General features: G+C 39.1%; 1 protein-coding gene across 15 annotated transcripts in view; it reads right to left on the minus strand.

Annotated features, from left to right (window-relative positions):
• Positions 1-23,933, minus strand: part of SIPA1L1 (signal induced proliferation associated 1 like 1) — a 389,114-nt gene that overhangs the window by 297,155 nt on the left and 68,026 nt on the right. For 14 of the 15 annotated variants that reach the window (XM_067028218.1, XM_067028236.1, XM_067028235.1 and 11 more), the window contains one exon: positions 3,611-3,677. The exons of the other annotated variant lie outside the window; for it this stretch is intronic. The gene's annotated coding sequence lies outside the window, so the exon portion shown is untranslated. The remainder of the gene's footprint in view (positions 1-3,610; positions 3,678-23,933) is intronic. 15 annotated transcript variants of the gene reach the window in all.

The following is a 23,933-nucleotide window of genomic DNA, read 5'->3' on the forward strand; positions in this document are numbered from 1 at the left end:
TGATGATAGCATTAGCAAATGTGCAGGGGTCACAGTACAGTTCTACAGTCTGTTAAAATGTTTTTTTTTAAGAACAAAGAAGCAGCTTTGAATAATAAATAAGCATAATGAAATAATGCTGAAGTGACCCCCAGGTCATGCCAAATTCAAGTCAAATTAAGTCATGGCCAAAGATAAAAGGAAAACTCTGCAATCATCCGTTTGCTACTCTAAATTTTTAATATTTTCATATTACATTACAGTCAGCTTTCAGTTAATAAAATTTCAATTTGTATTTATCTGAAAAAATCTTAAAAATGATACAAATGAACTCATTTACCAAATGCAAACAGACTCACAGACTTAGAAAACAAACTTATGGTGACCAAAGGGGAAAGGTGTGGGGGAGAGATACCTTGGGAGTTTGGGATTGACATATACACGCTACCATATTTAAAATAGATAACCAACAAGGACCTACTGTATAACACAGGGAACTCAATATTCTGCAATAACCTAAATGGGAAAAGAATTTGAAAAAGAACAGATATATGTATATGCGTAACTGAATCACCTTGCTGTACACCTGAAGCTAACACAACATTGTAAATCAACTATAATATAAAGTAAAAGTTTAGAAAAAAACAAAATATAAAATTTCAGCTATTATTTATCTGAAAAAGTTGCCTCCCTTTTGTACCCTCAGTGCCACTGTGAAACTCTAACTCAGGTTGACCCAGAAAATCTAACAAGTCTACTTAAGGTCAACATTTGAGCTTTTTTCTTCTAAGAGTTAATATATTCAAACTCCTGTTATTGGTTAATCTACTGTCTTTGTCACTGGGCTATGTTTAAAGGAAACCATTGGATATAAACAGCTGTTCTCTCACGTTTTATGGAAGACATAATTTGTAAGAAAAATGAGAAAAGGTGTAAAGTACATCAGTGGATAAGAGAGAGTTCTACAGGATGGACAGCCAGGGAGAAAATGTTTTCCAAGCTTCCATTTCTTAACTGATTTGTGAATCTGCTATAGACATTCTATCATCTGGATGGTCAATGTAAGGCATTAAGATTATTAGTTTTCTTGCTACCACTCCATATAACACCAAGAAAAGTCTAGGAGAATGCAATGACATACATTTTTTTTCTCTTTTTACACTTACTAAATGGTTGGGACTTCCCATAAAACAACAAAAAGGGTGTCTTTACTTTTGTGTATTATACGCGCAAGCTATTAGTCTTAAGTAAATGTGACTAGTTTTATTCTTTTTTATTTTATTTTCAAGAAAAAAAAGAAGTGAAGAGCTTTTTAAAATTTCCTCAGTTACTCTCCCATGAAAAACAGAAGCCTGGAATGCAATAACCAAACTGAAACAAGGGAAAAATTTAAGTAATATCTCACTCACCTATGAATACCTAATAGTCTATACAAGAATGGGAAAATCCAAAGAAAAATATACTTGAGAAAATTATTCAAATGTCTTAAAGCTAAAGCACATAATTTAGTCAGTGATCATTTTCAATTAATATCACTGCTTCTCGCTGGGTGTTTAGAAAGAATATAGCAATTTTTTAAAAATTGTTAAGGGAAGGAAAAAAGTATACTGTCTCAGTTCAATTTTATATTCTAGAACAACACTACTCAAAACATAAATAAATTAAAAAGTATAAGAATGATGCATTCAATAAGATACACATAGGACTACATATAAAATACAAGGTTTTGTGGGTTGTGGCTTTATGGGGTTTTTTTTGTCTTTTTGGATTTTTGTTTTCTTTTGAAGGAAGGGAATTGTTTTGGATATTCCTTAAATAGAGAGAAGTTAGGAAAGAAGAATCGATTTAGAAAAGCCAAGAGTCATGCCACCAGCAGGTGTGGAGGAGAGCTGTTGCATTCATGGCTCCTTCCTCTCTGTTGCCGAGTGGAGCCAGCGTGCATGAATGCATAAGAGAAGACTCTATCACCTCACCTAACAGATGTACTGTACCAGCATCATCAGATATTACCACCATTAAAAGAAGTGATCTAAGTGCCCAGGCGTTCAGGTTATTAAACTCAATTTAAAAGACAAAATGTAGCTGCTCCAACATAAAAGCTAAACAGGCTTGGCCCTCAGAGTAACCCTAGAACTGTCATATTCAAGTGTACCAACCAGGAGATGATCCTTATTTAAGAGTGTTTAAAAATACCTTAAGACATACAGAGAGTGCACTGAAGGCGCACATTTCAGTAGTATACAGGTACTGAGGAGAAAAAAAAAAAGTAAATCTTGGAAAACAACTTCCAAGATAGAGGTGAAACCCAGAGGGCACTCAATAACATACACTGATTTTTTCGTCCTTCACCAAGTACCTGAGCTACAGCTACCTACAGTGAGCAACCCTGCAGGCTGTTTGCTTCACCACTCAGCAATTTTTTGATGGTTGCAAAGTGCTGCATTCTCAAAGGTAGTTTTTCAGTTGTGTTGCTAATAAAAAAAAACTTAGGCTCTTCAAATGGCTAAAGATTACAGAGATCTAAAAATCTTTCTTGGATTCCTACCTCTTTTAAAGAATGACTCTGGGAATGGTCAAATCAACGCTAACAGGAAAGTGTCCTAATGTACTTTAAAAACATTTTCAGAGATAATCATTCCCCAATTTCTCTTACTGAAATTCAAGGAAGGTCAGAAATAGCAAGCCACTTTGAAATCAGTGCTCCAATTACCCAGCGGGCGTCTGAAAAGAAGCCCTTAGCTCTGCACACAGGTTTACAGAGGTGAGAAGCTCAGATAACCTTGACCATCCTTTATAGAATGCAGCTCTCCGGAAGAGCTGGCTCCTTATTGTTTCTGCTTCTGACAAAGCAGGCGATAAAAAATTCCCAACTCTTTGTTTCAGCATCTGGCTGAAAAGAAGGTTAAGTACAAAGTACCAAAACCAAAGAAACCTACATAACCCCAAACCACTTTTTCATCTGAATTTAGGAGCTTAGCATATTATAGCATTTCAGCCTGTAGAAAAGTCTCTTTCAATCGAATTAAACTGTTATTTTGTTCAATGAGAATGTCATTGGACAACTGAGTAAAATGTTTGAGAAATATCCACTAAAACGCTGGGATAGGCACAGGATATAACTGGGTCTCTACCTAGCAGTAACCAAGAGCAAATGTCCATCAATCAGATCGTCCAGCCATCTCTCAATTTTTCAGGAAACACTTGGTATTCCAAATTATACATTAATGCATCAGGGTTAACAAGGCTCTTATTCAGAACATGGGCTGGGGTACAACCTCCCAGCAAATTTTAAGAAACACATAGAAGATGTTCTGAAATGCAATTATTATGGAATGAAAATAGATGTATGTAACAAAAATATTTTGATTATTAAGTTGCCAGAAAAATATCTGAAGTATTTACTGTAACAATGAAAATGCTGAATTCAGAAATCAATGACTAAAAACTGCACAGGAGTCTCCCCTCTTCCCCATTTCTGCCTCTCAGCAGTAGAACAACAAAGGAGGAAATACCAGTGAGGAAAAAATATAGAATTCAAATTTACTAAATCAGAAGTCTGCTGTGAGTGGCGGGTCTTCTAGGAATGAACACAGGAGTTCGACGAGCCTTTGTGACTTATCTACCAACTCACCGGATTCCACTTCCAAGTTGGTGGTAAATCTTGCTTCTGAGTCCAACTTGAGGTATTCTCGCAAAACCTAGAGTAAAATAATTATGAACTTTAGTATAAGATTATTCTCAAATTCTGAAAATAGTAATAAAGGGGAAAAAAATCACAGCTACAAATCAAATCATAATTGTGAAATGTTATACTTTACCTCTAAAACCCTCTTAATTTGTAATCTCTTTATGTGCAGTTCAACACACACTTAAATTTAAGCCAACCAACAGCCACTCCCACTTATACAACAAATTCCTGAACGTGACTGTTCAGTCTGGAAGATCACGTTTCTCTCCACATGATCTGATCAGAAAGTCTGGGGAGAAACCCAGGAACCAATATGAGTAAGAAGTGCCCCAATAAGGTGATTTTCATGTAGCTGGTCTATCACCTGCCTGTGGGAACCACTGTTCCCAACCAGTGGTTCTCCACGGGGGGCAATTCTGTACCCCAGGGGGACATCCTGCAATGTCTGAAGATATTTTTGGTTGTCACAACAGAGGAAGGGGTTATACTACTGGAATTTAATGGGTAGAAGCCAGGGATGGTGCTAAATATCCTACAAGGCACAGGACAGTACAAAGACTTCTCCAGCCCAAAATGTCAACAGCAGTGAGACCGAGAAAGCCTGTTCCAAAGCAACCAAACATTCTGACTATTTAGAAATTCTCACACTGGTCATTTCAGATAGGCTATATATAAAAACTCTACTATAACCATAAAACATTTCCTGTGACTGCAGGCATACTATTAGTTAAAAGAAGACACATACATGCCCAACATTAAAATTTGCAGTACATGTACCTATTTCTAACAATATTAAAATAAGTCAGACTATACATGTGCAAAAGGGCTTCCAAGAAACCAAGTTGAGATGAAACGCTATTTCAGACTGGGTTAATTCCCAAACCCTGTTCCCAAACATATAAAATGGAAGCTTAGAGGTGTAAGAAGAACCAGAACTTCGTTTCACTCACAGATATTCCCAATTCCTGGTGAGGACAAAGGGGAAAAATTTCCTAGCCTGCCACCTTGGATAGTAGGACATCTTTCATTCAGCCAAATATAAAGTTACTTCAAAACTTACATTACCTGCATTCAAAATGAGACTCACTGAGGGCCTACCATGTCCCTGGCACTATGATCTTACATAATACAGCAGAACAGAGTTCCAGAAGACCCTGCCACAGGTCTTTCCTACCCTACCATAATCAATGGTATATGGGCTTCCCTGGTGGCGCAGTGGTTGAGAGTCCACCTGCCGATGCAGGAGACGCGAGTTTGTGCCCCAGTCCGGGAGGATCCCACATGCCGCGGAGCAGCTGGGCCCGTGAGCTGTGGCCGCTGAGCCTGCACGTCCGGAGCCTGTGCTCCGCAACGGGAGAGGCCACAACAGTGAGAGGCCCGCGTACCGCAAAAAAAAAAAAAAAAAAATGGTATAAACATCAGATGAAAACTGTGGGGACAAGAAACCTAAAAAGGATATTCTGAGCATTGGATACCCCAGATGATGAAACTTGCAGTTTTCACATGATTGTCCTACAAACTGCACCTACAGAATGGGTAAGGAAGCCTGGAACACTTGAAATATATACTTTGTTTTGTTCATCTTAATTAATAAGCTATAACCAGCTAATTATATAAACAAAACATACCTGACAGTTGATTTGCACTAGTAGTCTACTTAGAGACATGAACAAACATGCCAATGTCAAACTCAAGTGAAAGGATATGATTTATAAACATACTTAGAAAGATTCCACCAAAATTACTCTATTCCAACTGGATAACATTTCCATGATGTGGCATATGGACTTATATTCTAATTATTCTGATTTCTTCCCCTGAATCTCCAGTGCTATAAAGAAACTACACAAATCAAACTCACCCACAATCATCCCAGGCAGCAAGCACCTGGATGGTTGGCAGGTTGACTGGTATTCCTATCTCAAAGCACCAGGGGGTTCAGGAGTCCAGGTAGATTCTGTGGCAGAGGCAGGGTTCCAATCTAGAGCTCTCTACCCAGCCCTGGAGACCTGTGCACAAGCCGTATCATTAGGAAGCTTTGCTGAGTGACACATTTTTCCAAAGGTAGGGCTAACACACATTCTAGATTCAAGATGCCCATTAACTCAGTGTAGAGCCAACATACCTCCACTACAAAAAGAAGACAACCGGGGAAGGCAGCCTCAGACAAAAGCAGAAAAACAATGACAAAGACAAACTTCTTAATATCCATCCATGGCTGTGGCTTTACGAAGCAAAGTAATGTGGGGGCCCTTCCTTTCTTCCTCCAAGAAAGGAAGAAAAAAGAAAGCCCAAAAATGAATAGGAAGGTTCAGAAATATTAGTGCACAATCTGAAACTTAAGCCCCACCTCTATTTTTCTAGATTTAAATCAGCCTTCAAATAAAAATTCATCATTAAATTTCAAAACATAAACACTTCTTTTTTCTCTCTCTCTCTCAGCAGTAAAATATATTCTGTTCCAAAAAAGAAAGCTTGCTCAATTTCCTGTCAAAAGCAATCCAGAGAAGGCCACCTACACTGTAAAAGCAGCAAGAAAAAGAAAAAAAAAAGTGCTGAAGAAAAGCCTGTATGTGTGGGAGTGTTCTAAGTGAAATGTAACTACCACTCTGGATTTTAAAAGCTTTTTTTCCTCGATCGTTCCGAGAAATATAAAAATGAGTGTAACTGCTGAAGAGAAGTTTGTCCTCTAACCTATCTAAGGAAAACAAGCCCTATGATGGATTTTAGTTCCACGAAAGACAGGAGGGGGTGGGCAATTCAAGGCCTTACCCCGTGATTTTCTGTACTAAAAGGAAAGGGTACATTCTACCAAACAGATAACTTACACTTAACGTTCGCAGAAAGGGAAGGCTGCTCTGACAATTAACCGTAACCCCATAACACCCTACACTCCCATCTCAAACCACGCAAATTTTTAGACTAGGGCCAGCGTGGTCCTAATACGCTTAACCTAAACCTTTAGGGGCTAACCATTCATACACACAGTAACGAGACGACTAGACCGTGGATTAGTACAGCATTGAATTCGCCACTCATCATTTCCCCTTACCCTGCTTATACTTTCTGAAAACTCTAAATTCTAAGACAGTAATCAACCAGCCCAATACTTTTTACTAAAAGTCTACTGAAACATGCTCAGTACTAAGGCAGAGGCAGTATGGTAAAAGGAAAAAAAAAAGAGAGAGAAAGAAAAAGAAAGAAAGCTTAAACAGCTCACCAGAAAACTGAGAAAAGAATAGCACAAAGTAAGTTGAAACTAAATACAATATCATTGAATTGAAACACGGTAAAGTGCCAGATTTCTGTAAATCATACTTTCCCTCGAAAGAAGTTTGTCACAAAAACAAAACATAGTTGAAGGGAAATAAATAGAGCAGGGAAAAGAACATAGTAAGGAAATGATGGTGAGTATTTTAAAACCAGAATACCAAAAGACAAATCAAGATATAACAGGAATGGGCTTCCCTGGTGGCACAGTGGTTGGGAGTCCGCCTGCCAATGCAGGGGACATGGGTTCGAGCCCTGGTCTGGGAGGATCCCGCGTGCTGTGGAGCGGCTGGGCCCGTGCGCCACGGCTGCTGAGCCTGCGCTCTGGAGCCCGCGAGCCGCGGCTGCTGAAGCCCGCGTGCCTGGAGCCTGTGCTCCGCAGCGAGAGAGGCCACCGCAGTGAGAGGCCTGCGCACCGCAATGAGGAGTGGCCCCCGCTCGCTGCAACTAGAGAAAGCCTGTGCACAGCAGCAGGGACCCAGTGCAGCCAAAAATAAATAAATAAAATAAATAAATTAAAAAAAAAAAAAAAAAAAGATATAACAGGAAGCCACACAGAAAGGGCAGTTGCCAGGCAAGACATCACAGGAAAGCAAACCTCTTAATCCTTTCAAATGATTGGTTTGATAAGCTAATGATTTTGAAAAAGTCAGCTCACAGGAGGGGTCGTTTTTGTTTTCTTTAATAATCTCAGACCAACATACCAGAAAAAAAAAAAAAAGAGCTGCAAGACTAGAACAAATAATTTCCCTGAACCACTTGAGAGTAAGTAGCTAACATCACGGCCTATCACCCCTACAGAGTTTGGTGAGTCATTTCTATAAACAAGGGCATTCTCCTCCGAAACGGCAAAAACTATGACCATCAACACCCAGAAATTAACACGGACATAGTATGGTCATCTAATGGTTCCAACAGTGTCCAGGTTTGACCTTCTCCAATGATCCCAATAGTGTCCATTTTAGTAAAAGGATCCAATCCAGGATCTCACACTGGCACTGACCTTTCACAGCTCATTAGTCTATTTCAAACTAGAACTCCTCAGACTGTCCTTGACTTTCATGAACTTGACAATTTTGAGGATTTCAGGCCAGTTTTATATTGAAATGCTCCTTACTTTGGGTTTGTTGATACTTAATTGTTGATTAGATTCAAGTTATGACTTTTCAGCAGGAATACCACAGAAAAGTTCCTTCCTCTCATTGTTACCCTATCAGGTAGTATGCTAATTTGATTTTTTTCCCTGACTGGTAGTGTGAACTTATATCACTTGATTAGGGTGGTATCTGCCAGATTTCCCCACTGTAAAGTGACCCTTTTCCTCTTTGTTATTAATAAGTATTTTGCGAGGTGATACTTTCAGACTATATAAATATCCTATTTCTCAACCAACTTTCACCCAATACTTTATGTCCATTGATAATTTTTTTAAAGTAATTTTTTAGTCTGATAATTACAACCATTTTAGTGGGGAAAAATGGTATTTAGAAACCAACATCTGGGTGTGCATATTGCAACTGGATTATCACTATTCCTAGGACATCTAGGTGAACAGAAGCACACACAGATATGCACACACTTACTTCTTCATTTCTTTCTGTATCTATCCATGTATACTGAAAACCGTGAGTTCATAGTTAGCCTGAATTCCAGTCCAATACTGCAAGATTCATTCTAGTTTTTCCCTTCCCCTTCCTATAAGAGTGGTGTATATAGTTCCCATTAACCTCTATTTCCTTACTGGATTCACCCCCACCCCTGTGTCGCGCAATGCTGTCCCTACCTCTGACCCAGTATCAGAAACAGCCTGTTCTAAAGGATCAGTAACAGGGAAGCCTAGACAGACAAAAACGTCTTAGGTAAAAACCACTCTACACCAAACACCACAGAAAAAACTGCAACCTCACATCCATGACCATCAGCAAAGGCCACGTGGAGAACCAAGAGTTCTACACTCCCTGGCAGTGATGAAGCCCTCTTATTAGAGACTACATATAACAGGATGCCATTTTTACAGGGCCCAAATAAGCAAAGCTAAAAACACACAGCAGTCCCTTCCTATTCTCAAAGGACACGTTCCGAGCTCCCCAGCGGATGCCTGAAGCCACAGATAATGTTGACTCCTATAACAGGTACATCTCGGAGATGCTGCAGGTTCAGTTCCAGACCACTGCAATAAAGCAAATATTGCAATGCAGCAAGTCACACAAATTTTGGTTTCCCACTGAGTATAAAAGTCATGTTTACACTATACTGTAGTCTACTAAGTGTGCAATAGCACTTTGTCTAAAAAAACAAGATACATACCTTAATTTACAAATATTGCTAGAGAATACTAACCATCATCTGAGCCTTCAGGGAATCATAATCTTTTTGCTGGTGGAGGGCTTGAAATATTTTGAGGATTAACAAAATGTGACACAGAGACACGAAGTGAGCAAACACCTGACACGGGGTTGCCACAAAACTTCAATTTGTAAAAAACACAATATCTGCGAAGCACAATAAAGCGAAGTCTAATAAAATGAGGTATGCCTATACATACCATGTTTTTTCCTACATACATATCATGCATGCATACATAATAAAGTTTAATTTATAAATTAGGCACAGTACGCGATTAACAACAACAATAATAAACCAGAACAATTTTAACAATACACTGTAATAAAAGTTATGTGAATGCAGTCTCTTTCAAAATACCTTATTGTACAAATGTAATGCCTTTTGTGTTTTAACTAAGCACTTACCACACACTGTGGCCATAACTTTTGCGGTCTGATATGTGGCAGCAAACTAGCACAAATTTCTTTTTCCTTCTTCACAATTTCATGGGTAGAAGATTCATTCTTACCTCACCAACAACATATGATTTTTTTTTCTTTCCTTATTACATCAAGAACTTTCACCTTTTTACTTAAAGGAAGCACTTTGCCGCTTCTCTTTGGCACATGTGAATTGCCAGCATCACTATTCTTGTGCTTTGGGGCCATTATTAAGTAAGATAAGGATCCCTTTAACACAAGCAGTGCGATTCCACAACAGTCAATCTGATAAACTGAGCCGGCTACAAAGTGACTAACCAGCGGAGATACGCGGGACAAAGGGATGGTTCACATCAGGGGAGGGACGGCCTGGGATGGTGCGAGATTTCATCACATTACTCAAAACAGCACATGATTTAAAACATGAATTGTTCATTTCTGGAATTTTCCATTTAATATTTTCAGCCCACAGCTGATCACAGGTAACTGAAACCACAAAAAGAGAAACCTCGGATAAGGGGGGACTACCATATTGTCTACAGATAACACTCATTTTAAAAAGCAAGGGAGTGCTGAACATAAAATTCAGGACAGATCTCCCCTCCAGAGGGAGGCAGGAGTGTGGGATCCTGGAGGAACACACAGCAAGTTCAAGTCCTGACCCTGTTCCAGTTCTTAGTGAGAACCTGCACGTGCTGAACACCAGTTCCTTGACAGACACAACAAGTGCTTCACCAAACCACAAAGTCTAGCACGGTCTCAATGCTACCTTTGAGATTTGAGGCTTAAAGAGGTCAAGCATGATGCCTGTGGTCACGCAACTAATAAACAAGAGCTCAGATGAAAACCCAGGTCTGACTCAAATCCTCTTTCTACTGTGCCCTCTACTATTCCTCCAACAGAGGAAAGAAGACGGGCAGGAGAAGTGAAGTTACGATTCTGAGGGTAAGACTCCTTCTGTGCCTCTGAACCATTTCCAGAATGGTTTTCAGGGTATGGGAGAGTCTAGGCCAAAACCAGGGGGGTAAAAATCTTTCTGAAGGCAGGGACACAATCCTTTAGGGATAGTTTCTATCACATTCCATAGGCTACAAATTCTAGTTCAATTCAGTCACTAATAAGATCTCTCTTTAGAGGGCCCTGGTAAAATCCTACTAATTGTTGCTTGGTTTTTTGAAATCAGGGGACAAGGGAGAGAAGACCAGCAACCCATTCATGAAATTCCAACCACAGCCTAAATATGGTGCATCTGTACATGACGTAGTGCACAGCTTGAAACATGAAATCAGTGACACGATGTTGCGCCCTTTTGAAGAATTTATACAATGAGATAGGAAGGCAGAACAACAATACTACTCCGAAGGAAAGACTGGGACATCCTGGGAAGCTTAGATACCACTCAAACCCCCCACCTGAGGGGGTTTAAAACTGCTAAAACCCCAAAAGATGGATCTCTGTAAAAAGAAAAGAAAAAAAAAAAAAAAAAGCAAAAAGGTAGTATATTTATCTTCTCAAAGACTCAGAAATAAACACATTCTAACTGCATTTCTGGTAGAAAAATCTCCAGAGTCTACTGAAGTGATTAATAACAACTCACACCACCTGCAAAGTCTTATGACCCGCACTAATGATTTTGCCATCTCAGTTCACGCTTTCTAAGTTAATCTTTAAAATGGAGTAAGTTTTTCCATTGTTGATTTCCAGGGAGCAGAGTATAAATTGAATCAGAAATAATTGTAAGCCTAGCCTCCCTCCCAAACCCTCCCCCCCAAATTCACGAAGCTCTATCTTCCCTCTCTATCAACCTTCTCTTTCTGAAGAGGAAAAATCTAGACCTTGGCGAGTGACTAAAGAAAATGCTACAGAACAAATGAAATAAAAGGACATGTGCAAGATGGTGCAAAGATCAATCAAAACTCACTCAAGCTTTATATGGTAGCCTAAAATCATCTACAATATATAAAGGTTAAGAAACGTAAAATCATCCTGTAAATATAATAAGCACACACAAAGCACACACACAAAAATAAATCTCACTAGATAAAAAAGGGAAGGCATTTAAAAGAACTTTTCAGGGCCAAGCCTTTTTTTTTTTTTTTTTTTTTTTAAGCTTTTTCGTTACTTTCTTTATGAACAGCAATCAGGTGCTGTTGAAATCAGAATCAGGCATTACAGAGACAAGAAGTTATCCTGAGGAATTTCTCAGTGAAGATGACAAACTGAATAAATTAGTCCATAGGCACTTGTTTCTTTCATCCTATTGTATTAAGCTTCCATGACCACAAGATGAGCAGTAATTATCCTTGAGAATTAAGGGAGAATAGCCCAGCTTTAAAAGAAATTTTAAAACTGAAACATACATAAGAAAAAATGTATTTCTTTAACATCAAAAAAGACAAAACCTGGAAACACATTAAAGAGTTTCATTATAAATTCCCAGATAATGAATTCTGGGTAAAAATCAATATGGCTATTTGAAAAATAAATCCTCCCAAGCTAATCTAATTTATTGTTACTGAGACAACCCACTCATCAAGGGACTGCAGGAGATGCATTTCTTGACGTTAATGGATTTAACAATTCGTGAAGACACAGGAAAAATGTTCTTCCCAGAAAAGTACATACCAGTGGTTCTTTGATCCCGAGTTGTACAACCTACTTCTTATTCCTCCTTTCCCTGTAATTCTAAGCATAAAAGTTCTACACAGACAGAGTCAAGCAAATAAACTGACTGGAAAAAGGCTAAAGTGGTGATGACAAGAGAAACAAGTCCTTTTACAGGCTTATTATCATCGTAAGGCTTCTCCATCTCTATCTATTCATTTGCTCAAACCAAAAACCTGGGATTCGTTCTCCATTCCTTTCTTTCACAGCCCGTATCCAGGCGGTTGAGACCTATAACTTCCACCTCCTGAAGACCACCTTGAATTCCTCACGCCTCCCCACCTCCAGTCACCACACTGGTCCCACAGCCACTGTTATCTCTCAACTAGACAGCTGAGCCACATTCCTCATTCATCTTTCTACCCCTGATCAATTTTCACAGAGTGGTCACACTGACTTTTTAAAAGGCTAAACTATGTATTATCCCCCTGCTGAAAATCCCCCAATGCTTTCCATGTCCTGAGATGCCAAGAATGTGAAGGATGTAAGATTTTACCCTAATTTCACGCTAACAAGCTAGCTGCCACAGTTGTATGGATGCTGGCAGAAGACATGAGATTCTTGGGTCAAAGACAAAGGACTTCATTACTCACAGCAATAGCAACAACCAGAGTATCATTACTCACAGCAACAGCAACAACCAGAGTATCATTACTCACAGCAACAGCAACAACCAGGGTATCATTACTCACAGCAATAGCAACAACCAGAGTATCAGCACTTTTGGTGCCAGTCCCTTCAGTCCCAATTCCCATGAGGTTAACACAAAGAAGGCCAGATGACACCTGCACAGCAGGGGGTTGTGTAAGAGGAGAGGAACCCGGAGCTTAATGAACCCAAGTCTTTTACAATGGGCAGTAAGCCCGTCTGACCTTTTCCCCAGAAGGAGACATTGTCTTTATTACACTAGACAACAGTGTGCCTGATCTTGGCTCTAGAGGGAGACACTCTATCTTCCAAGGCTGCTGACCATACAAATCATCCTTGAAAAGGCAGTCCAGAACAAAGGTAGACAGTGCAGAAACATAAGACAAATGGAAAACGCTTTCAACACTAGAATGAAAGTCAAATTTCTCAACGTGGTCTACAAGGCCCTAAAAAATTGATCCCTTCCTCTTCACTTTCATGTGGAACCCCCTGTCTCCCCAGCTTAGTATGCTCTAGCTCCATTGGCCATCTTTAGTGTCCTCTTAAATATACCAAGCTCTTTGCTTCCTCAGGGCCTTTGCCTGTACTGGTCCTTTTATCTGAAATGCTCTTTCCCTGGCTTAGATGTCACTTCCTCAGGAAGACCTTCCTTCATCAATCTATCCATTTACAACCCCACACTCACTATTCATTTCCTTTTTTTTTTTTTTTTTTAAATAACTTTAAAGACTTTTTTTTTTTTTAGTTGCACATTGGCTCTTTGTTGCTGCACACGGGCTTTCTCTTGATGCAGCGAGCGAGTGCTACTCTTCGTTGCGGTATGCAGGCTTCTCACTGCAGTGACTTCTCTTGCTGTGGAGCACGGGCTCTAGGTGGGCGGGCTTCAGTAGTTGTGGCACGCAGGCTTCAGTAGTTGTGACTTGCAGGCTCTAGAGCACAGGCTCAGTAGTTGTAGCGCACAGGCTTAGCTGCTCCGCAGCATGTGGGATCTTCCTGGACCAGGGCTCGAACCCATGTCCCCTGCACTGGCAGACAGATTCTTACTCACTGTGCCACCAGGGAAGCCCTCATTTCCTTTTTATCACTTTGATCACTCATTCAATAACCATTTATTGAGCACCTACTATGTGCTAATCATTATTATTACTGTTTATTTATCTACTGACAGTCTTCCTTTTGAGAGTAGAAACCTTGTCTTTACATTCAGCCACAAAGGCCTAGAACTTAATATCATGCCCTCAATAAAATTCTACTGAATAAATGAACAACTATTACAATATGAAGTACTGAAATATTTCCAGGTCAATAAGGGAAAACAGCAGAGCACTGCACCAAAGGATGGAATAAGAAGCCAAAGTCCTAAAGTCAAACCCTGGAGTCATCTTTTGATAATACGTGAGCAATTCTACTAAGCTCCCTGTAAAATGAAGAAAATCCCTCTCCTGCCTAACTCACAAGATTATGTGAGGATCAAATGATGGAATCTATTTGGAAGCCCTTGCAATGCTAAATATAATTTAAAACAAGTAACAAATTGATAGTTAACAGTGATGAGATAGTTATTCATTCAACAAGAATATACTAGGCCCCTACCATGAGGCTGACCTTTTTATGGGAATTTATAATAAAAACATATAACTTAAAATGAAATTAGAAAACGTTTTGTTCTTTAATAAACTTGAAGGGGAGTCATTTTTCCCCTTTAAATATCCTATGGACATACCTTAAAAACTTTCAGATAAAAGGTGAGTCACCTTTATCTGCCCCGATCCCAGAATATCATGTTTTTTTGGTTACTTAAGTGATATATATATATACATACGTATATATATTCTTTTTCAGATTATTTTCCCTTACAGGTTATTGTAAAATATCAAGTATAATTCCCTGGGCTATACAGTAGGTCCTTGCTGGTTATCTATTTTATATATAATAGTGTGTATATGTTAATCCCAACCTCCAACTTTATCCCTCCCCTCTTTCCCCTTTGGTAACCATAAGTTTGTTTTCTATGTCTGTGGGTCTATTTCTGTTTTGTATGTAAGTTCATTTGTATTATTTTTTTTTCAGATTCCACATATAAGTGATATCATACGATATCTGTCTTTCTCTGTCTTACTTCAGTCAATATGACAATCTCTAGGGTCTATCCATGTTGCTGCAAATGGGTGTGGTTTCATTCTTTTTTATCGCTGAGTAATATTCCATTGTATATATGTACCACATCTTCTTTACCCATTCATCTGTTGATGGACATGTAGGTTGCTTCCATGTCTTGGCTATTGTAAACAGCACTGCAGTGAGCTTAAGTGATTTTTAAGCAAGCCATTCAAATGCCAATTTAGAAAAATTTTAGACTATATTTACATCCCTGAATGCCAATCTCCAAAACAGAAATTTTTAGCCTTCTGACAAAGTTAGGAATTTATTAATTTTGTCTCCTTTTACTGACTTCATGTGAAACCAAACACAGTCTCTTCACTGCAACATGGTGTGTGTGTGTGTGTGTGTGTGTGTGTGTGTGTGTGTGTGTGTGTGTGTAAAATGAAGGGAAAGTAAGCTTCATCTTAGATTAAAAAGAGCAGCAGCAGCTTCAGAGTCATCGCACCAGGTGGCCAACAGGAGAAAACGCTGACGTTGTGAGCAGAGGACGGGCAACTTGACTGCAAACAGGCACAGTCAAGGCAGACACACCACACAGCTGGCGTGAGTTCACCAATGAACTCACCTTTTATGACTTCACAATAAAATTACTCCAAATTAATTTAAAAGGGTATTGCTTCTATGATACAAAATGAAGCATAAACTGACAAAGATGAGAGTTTACGCAACATTCTTTAGAAAGGACGTAAAGTGGAATGTGAGAACCATATGACTAAGATTCCTTTTAGATAACACTTTTCAAATTCAATATACCTATACATAAATAACTAACAACAGGTACACAGTGCTGGTAAACAGAAGGAATAACACAAATTGGTGCTAATTCATGTTAGCACGAAGTTAAAAGTTAAAATCAAGAAGAAAATATGAGGGACTTCCCTCATGGTGCAGTGGTTAGGAATCCATCTGCCAATGCAGGGAACACGGGTTCGAGCCCTGGTCCGGGAAGATCCCACGTGCAGCAGAGCAACTAAGCCGGTGAGCCACAACTACTGAGCCTACACTCTAGAGCCCACACGCCACAACTACTGAGCCCGCGTGCTGCAACTACTGAAGCCCGCACGCCTAGAGCCTGTGCTCCGCGACAAGAGAAGTCACCGCAATGAGAAGCCTGCGCACTGCAATGAAGAGTAGCCCCCGCTCGCTGCAACTAGAGAAAGCCTGCGCGCAGCAACGAAGACCTAACGCAGCCAAAATAAATAAACAAATAAATAAAATTCAAAAAAAAGAAGAAGAAAGTATGAAAATGGGGGAGAGAAGTACATGGAAAGGCTCTTTGGAGCTAAAAAAAAGACATCCGGGTTAAGAGGGACGGAGACAGATGATCCACAACGTACGTACGAGAAACATTAAAATAGAAACACATGCATCTATACATACACACATACACACACACAATTACATTCAGTAGCATTTCATTACACATGTGAAGGTCTCTCAAAAAATGCCTCCATACATATTATGTATTTTAAAGATGGCTACCTATTCCAAATCTGGGAGGAAGGGGACAGGAGCAGTTACCAAACTATTCACACAGGCCTCATTAACCACACTTTTACAATAGTAAATACAAATACAATATAGGCATCTAGAAACTTCTTCCTTGATACTGCTTTAAATAGCCAGTGTCTAATCTTGTCTTTTGATTAAGTAATCTCCCTTATAAATAATAATGATAGTTACTATCTGAGTACCTACAATACACCAGGCACATTATATTCTCTATCTCATGTAATCAATATAACAATCCAGGGAGATGGGTATTATTATCCCCGTTGTACAAAGGAGTACATGTAGGAATCTAGGAATCGGTGAAGTTTTAAATCTTACCCAAGATAAAGGCCCTTGGCCAAGGTCAAACCACAAACTGAGTAATCAGACAAGCAAGAATCCAAACACAAGTCTATTTGATACAAAGCCTGTGTTTCTACTACTGTATTATACAACCTCCACCTTACAGTATACAAGATAGGATAATTGTAATTTAGGAATTATTTATACATTACTAGTTTATTGTTCACAATATTACACGAAAATGCACATTATAAACTACAGCCTATGTTAAAATATGTATTTTATAAATATATTTTTGGAAAAATACATGGCAAAAAAAATTATGATATTTATGCGTGATAGGATCGCTAGTGAATCTTCTCAATTTCTATTTTTCTGTTTTTCCTTAATTATGATATATAACTTACAAAAAGTAGAGCACACACCAAAAAACTACATTTTAGTACAGACATTCTTCCCCCTGTTCTCTGGAACCTATCAAAACTAAATTTAGATTATAAAACACAATATAAGTTTAACAGACACTCGGAGTTGAACAAAAGGTGAACAACAATGAAAAATATGGCACAGCATTAAAATCACAGAGAAACTTGGTAGCACTAAGGAAAACTAAATAGCCTTTCGGGTTTTGTATTATACTTAACCAAAAAAAAAAAAAGTAAGTAAAATAGAGAGGTAGTCAGAATTCCATAACTTGAAGGAAATGCTTAGAGGAAAATTACCAAAACCAACAAAAGTCAATTCAATTTTAGGAAAACACCCTTGGAGAGCACGGTACAAAGTCTTCATGGAAAAGAGTCAGTTTTCGTGATCTGTCCAGGCATTTTAACAGATTAACAGTTAATTTGAAGAAACTACTTAGTGGCTCTGGAATGTCGTTTAAGCCAAACAACTAACTGGAATATGAATGCCCATGTTCAACCAAGTTTACCTTTCAAAATATATACATTTCTCATCTTGTTCAATGTCCCTATGTCATGTTCACACAACCTCTTCAGAAGCACTGTAACCATAACCTGAAAATGGGAGGTACATAAACTTCATTTCCCTACAGGAAACCACCACTCAACTACTCACTATGTAATTTGTCTTCAAAGCCATCAAATAAAATGTATTCCAATAGAAAAAAAACACCATGGGATCAGGAGGGAGAAAAGCAGAGCTTCAACTTTTTCCAAAATGTTTTACGATCTAAAACAAACATAGCAAAATGTTAAGACCTGGTGAAGCTGGAAGGTATTACATATAAGTCCGTACCTTTTCCAGTCCATCTGAAATATTTTTAAGTTAAAAAAATAATGTTTGCGTAGGTCAATACAACTCTCACTCCTCTCAGCACTCCTGTATTGATAAAAACACACACACACCATATCTACATCCCTCCAGCCCAACCTGTGGCATCTTACACCCCTGTGGAAGCCATTTTTGCCATGAATACCAAACATTCCCCAATATTTAGTTTGCTCCTTTGCAAAGCATGAGTTCAGAAAAACTGCCATGTGACAGAATAAAAAAATTAAAAATTCTTACAACAAGGACCTACTGTAGAGCACAGGAACCTACACTCAGTGTATTATAATAACCTATATGGGAAAAGAATCTAAAAAAGAATATATATATGTATAACGGAATCACTTTGCTGTACACTTGAAACTAACACAGCATTGCAAATCAACTATATGTCAATTAAAAAATCAATTAAAAGTAAATAGGTAAATAAAATTTAAAATTCTTTATGTAGTAATGTCAGAATAGTCATAAAGCACCTGAGAAGTTCTGTGTGTATGTACTGAATCCATTTCTAAATTGAAAAAAAATAAGTTTACTTCTCGAAATGCACTTTTCCAGAACAGACAGTCCTAATCCCCCACGGGAAAGCACAGGCTCAAGACATCTTACAAAATGTGCCACCTACACCAGAAAAGTCACTTTTGGTATTAAAGTGACAAGAAGATCTCTATTAAGGGCAAGCTTGTGACCTGAAAAAAACTAAACAGATCTTTAGAAAGTGAGTTTTTAACTTTCCTCTCACTTGAAAGAACCAGAATCCACATTTGTATGGAGCTTTTGACTCCATGGGCAAAGGCACTACTTGGAAACTGCTGTCATATTCAGGAAAGAGATGGGGTACATAATGCAACGAGATAATCAACTGCCACCTGCCACCCTCTTCCCTCCACGAGAATTTAAGAAACACTCAGTTAATAATGAAACAAACTAGAAGAACTTGTTATGAGCATCAAGGAGTGGTTAGACCTAAAGGACAAAGAACATTTCAAATTGTTTCCTTGTTCTCAAAAACGAGCATTATACTTGCCACAGTCTCACTTAAAACTGGGGTCCAGGGCTTCCCTGGTGGTGCAGTGGTTAAGCATCCACCTGCCAATGCAGGAGACACGGGTTCGAGCCCTGGTCCGGGAAGATCCCACATGCCGCGGAGCAACTAAGCCCGTGCGCCACAACTACTGAGCCTCAGCTCTAGAGCCCGCAAGCCACAACTACTGAGCCCATGTGCCACACCTATTGAAGCCTGTGCACCTAGAGCCTGTGCTCTGCAACAAGAGAAGCCACCACAATAAGCCTGTGCACCACAATGAAGAGTAGCCCCAGCTCACCACGTGCAGCAATGAAGACCCAACACAGCCAAAAATAAATAAATAAATTTACTTTAAAAAAAAAAAAAACTGGGGTCCATCTGTACAACCTCACCCACCAGCCAAGCAAGTCAGATCTTAACTGAGATGTAAGTATTTACTTTATTAAAACAAGTATTTACTTCACATCAACTTGCAAAAAGCTGTAGTGCTCCAAAGATCACAGTGGCACAGACTTTCCTTGCAAAAAGTTTACAATCTAACTCATGGGGGAGGATACGTAAAAACAGCAAAAACACAGAAGTGTTGGTAGGTACAACTTTAAGGATGGCAAAAGAACATAAAGGTCAGAAGGTCAACTCAATGGCAAGAATAGTAAGTTTCCAATGGGCAAACAAGAGGCAGAGGAAAAGCAATTAGGGGGAGAAAACAGAATAAGGACAGAAAAGGCTGCCACGCATATGGTGTTTAAGTAAACAGAAAGTATAAACCATGGAAACACATTTTAAATATCAAACATACAAAGAAACACTTAAACTCTAAAGGTTGCATGGAAATTTTCTGAGAGCCACAGGAGATGAATTGGCTTTACTGTCCACTCAGTGGCTGTCTTCTAGCTTTGGCCTCATCCTTCACGTTGCCTACTTCAACATCGTTTCTGGCACCCGTGAACTTGTGTGGAATCCATCATCACATGATTACAGAGATGACCATCGAATCTCATCATTCTAACTGTGCTAGTTATCAGCACACGGCATGTCATTCAGAGTTACTGTTGTGCTGTGGACATTTACTTTTAAATACAGAGAAGCATTCAGATGAAACTTGGAGGACTTGTAATTCTATCAGGCAGCTGAAACATAAATGACTATTTTTTTTAACCTATGGTAGTGTTAATGGCTTATGAAGCTTTGTGATGGTGTTCGTTGTACAGGGAGACGTAGGCTAGCACAGTGAGTGTGTGTGTGGGAGAGTCCCCCTCCAGTTTTATTGAAATTAGTTGACATATAATATTGTATAAGTTTAAGGTATACAACATAATGATTTGATGTATCTACATATTATGAAATGATTACCACAATAAGTTTAGTTACCATCCATCACCTTGCATAGTTACAAATAAATAAGTATTTATCATAGCAAAAGAGAAGGCTACAATTCTAATGATGAATTTGAAAACTTACTTTAATGTACAAAAATAGTTCAGAATTTTCAAATAGGGCCTAAATTGGCAAATAATAACCTTCAACAAATTAGTCTAAAGAACTGCAATTAAATTTTAGTTATTTAATTTCATTTAGGCCAAAAGCCTTTCAAGAAAAAAAATACTCTCTGTGGGACTTTTTCACACCTTGTAAAGCAGAAAACAAACTTTGCTACCTTAGACAGTAGAACTGATTCATCATTTATTTACATGAGATGTTCAAACAAGACAAAACAGTGGCTTACACATTTAAAAGGCTGCCTAGATCAAAGAAAGTCTGAGTACCACACCTGGCAAATAATGCCAACAAAGCGCCAATAATGACAAATTGCAAAGAAAGTAGTCCATTCGCTGGAACCAACTGGAAGGGGCAGGAGAAGGACTGAGGGATTTGTGATGGAAGCCTAGAACCATTCCACAAAGTTTTTAAACAACGTGCTACAGAGTTTAAGATTACCCTAGAGGCAATGAGAAACTACCAAAGGTTTACTGGAGACTGTCACCATGAGAATCAAATGTGCACATATATATGTGTGCAAACACACATGCATATATATTTTTTTATTTTCCCCCCAAAAAATTTCTACAGTGCTGTGGAAGACAGCCTGCAAGAGGACAGACACTGAATACAGAAATGCTACTACAAAAGTTGTCGCTATTTTCTAGGTGAGAGATGCCTGGGACCTGAACTAGGAGAGTGGGAAGAGAGAAAGGAAGGAATTTAAGGAAGACTTAGAGGGAACACTGACAACACATGCAAAGCAATCAGATGGGGTAACTGAGAAAAATGGAACCAAAGTCAACTAAAATCTCTGTCTTGAGGGACCAGAGAGGACAGTGGTGCTGTTGCCCAAGTAAGAAACTGCATCGCCAGAAAATGAATCCCTACACATCTCTCAAAATTCATATTTCTATCAAGGTGATGCTTAACTGATCTTTGACGTTATTAATATTTCTCTCCAACACGGTCTGAAATGATCCATTAACCACACAGAGACTGGTCCAAGAAACAGACTCAGCTCTAAATGGCATCATGAAATTTGTCAATTGAGTTTATCTTGAAAATCTGCTGGGAAATAGTTTAAATTTATCAAAAAGACATAAGATACCCTAAAGAAGAAACATTCCAAAAATAGGACTAACTCAAGATTCTCCATAAGGAAAAACATTTGCTCAATGAATTTCATAATAGAATCTAAGGTTGACGCTCTCGTTTACGAGTTTTTAGCATTAACTCATTAACATTTAGCATTACCTCATCACATTTTAAAATATAGTAAACCTTTTAAAAAACATACAATTTAATATATGGTAAACTATTAACAATGCTACTCAAAACAATACAAAGGGGCTTCCCTGGTGGCGCAGTGGTTGAGAGTCCGCCTGCCGATGCAGGGGACACGGGTTTGTGCCCCGCTGCGGAGGGGCTGGGCCGGTGAGCCATGGCCGCTGAGCCTGTGCGTCCAGAGCCTGTGCTCTGCAACGGGAGAGGCCACAACAGTGAGAGGCCCGCGTACTGGGGGGCCGGGGGGGGGGGTGTAAGGTATACCTACACAATATAATTAGGATTAATGCCTAATACAAGCTAAAAGACAACTTTTTAGCAAAAAATTACTCCATTTTTATCATACCACCTTCTTTCCTGTCCAACTTTGAGGTATAATCAACAAATAAAATTGTAAGATATTTAAAGTGTACAATGTGATGATTTGATACTTTCCACTGAGTTAAGTAGTAAATCCATCACTTCCCATATTTATCTCTTTTCTTCCTGAAAGTAGAACTTTTTAAAAAATTCAATTATTGGGCTTCCCTGGTGGCGCAGTGGTTGGGAGTCCGCCTGCCGATGCAGGAGACGCGGGTTCATGCCCCGGTCCGGGAAGATCCCACATGCCGCGGAGCGGCTGGGCCCGTGAGCCATGGCCGCTGAGCCTGCGCGTCCGGAGCCTGTGCTCCGCAATGGGAGAGGCCACGGCAGTGAGAGGCCCGCATACCGCAAAAAAAAAAAAAAAAAAAAAAAAAAAAAATTCAATTATTGAACTGAAATGTCAATGATACCATACAGTGTTATCAACTAGTCACCACATTATACTTTATATCCTCAGACCTTATTCACCTTATAACTGAAAGTTTGTAGCCCATACCACATTTTTCATATTCAAAATCAGAGTAACTGACCACTTAGACCAAATGTCTTTGTGGAACATGCTAGTTTCTCAAGATTAATAGACTGATCTTGAACTGAGAAAAAAAAAACATACAGACCCAAGTCAATAATTCAAAGTACAACTATAAATGAACAAGGCACAATGGTTGGCCGAAGGCATAAAAATTAAGTTAAAAGGGATGGGGCGAAAGAAATGAACACTCACTGAGAGCCTCCTCTAAGTCTGGCACGGGGCTAAGAAGTGCAGACACTCAACCCCACCCCAAACCCACTATATAATGAGTCTTTAGATAATTCGTGTAAGCTTCATGAAGGTAGAGGGGGCTTGGCAACCAGTAGATCTCCAGGTTCCCAATCAGCACCTGGCACACAATAAGCACCCCATAAATATTTATTAGGTGCATGGATCAATGTATGGAGGGCTGGTGGATGAATGAATAGACATTTTTAATAACAAGGTTGGTCTACCCACAGAGACCCAAAGAGATCCTGGCAGCTTAGGAGAGAGGAAGAAATGGTCTCCAAGCCACTCCGCTCCCTTCTCCAAATACAGGAGGCCACAGGAGAGTGGGCTTCCTCATCAAACCTGGATAGGAAGCCAAGTTTCAGGCTTACCTTTATTGTGTCCCTGGACAGATGACTACTCCATGACAGAAATGCATAGACTAATTCCTTAATCTTGAAGTTGTACAAAGGCTTTAATGAAATAACATATATAGAGTACCTAGCAAGTACCTAGCACATAAGTAGTACTTAATAAATATAAATCTCTCCATGTCCTGGGCCAAGAGAAATGTCCCCTAGTGCTGACACAGTTTTGGTCTTAAGGATAAAGTCCAAAGGAGGGGTCTCAGTGAAAGGAATCCTAGTGCAGTCCACAGGAGGACAGCTCTGGAGTCATTGTAAACTATCAATCCGAAGGCCCAGCTCATCATATCACGTTAGAGGAATTAACAATCATAGCATGAGCCTTCACAGGATTCAAAAAGAGAACAGG

Source organism: Kogia breviceps, chromosome 3 (genome assembly GCF_026419965.1).
Source record: "Kogia breviceps isolate mKogBre1 chromosome 3, mKogBre1 haplotype 1, whole genome shotgun sequence".
In the NCBI taxonomy this organism is placed as follows: Eukaryota; Metazoa; Chordata; class Mammalia; order Artiodactyla; family Physeteridae; genus Kogia; species Kogia breviceps.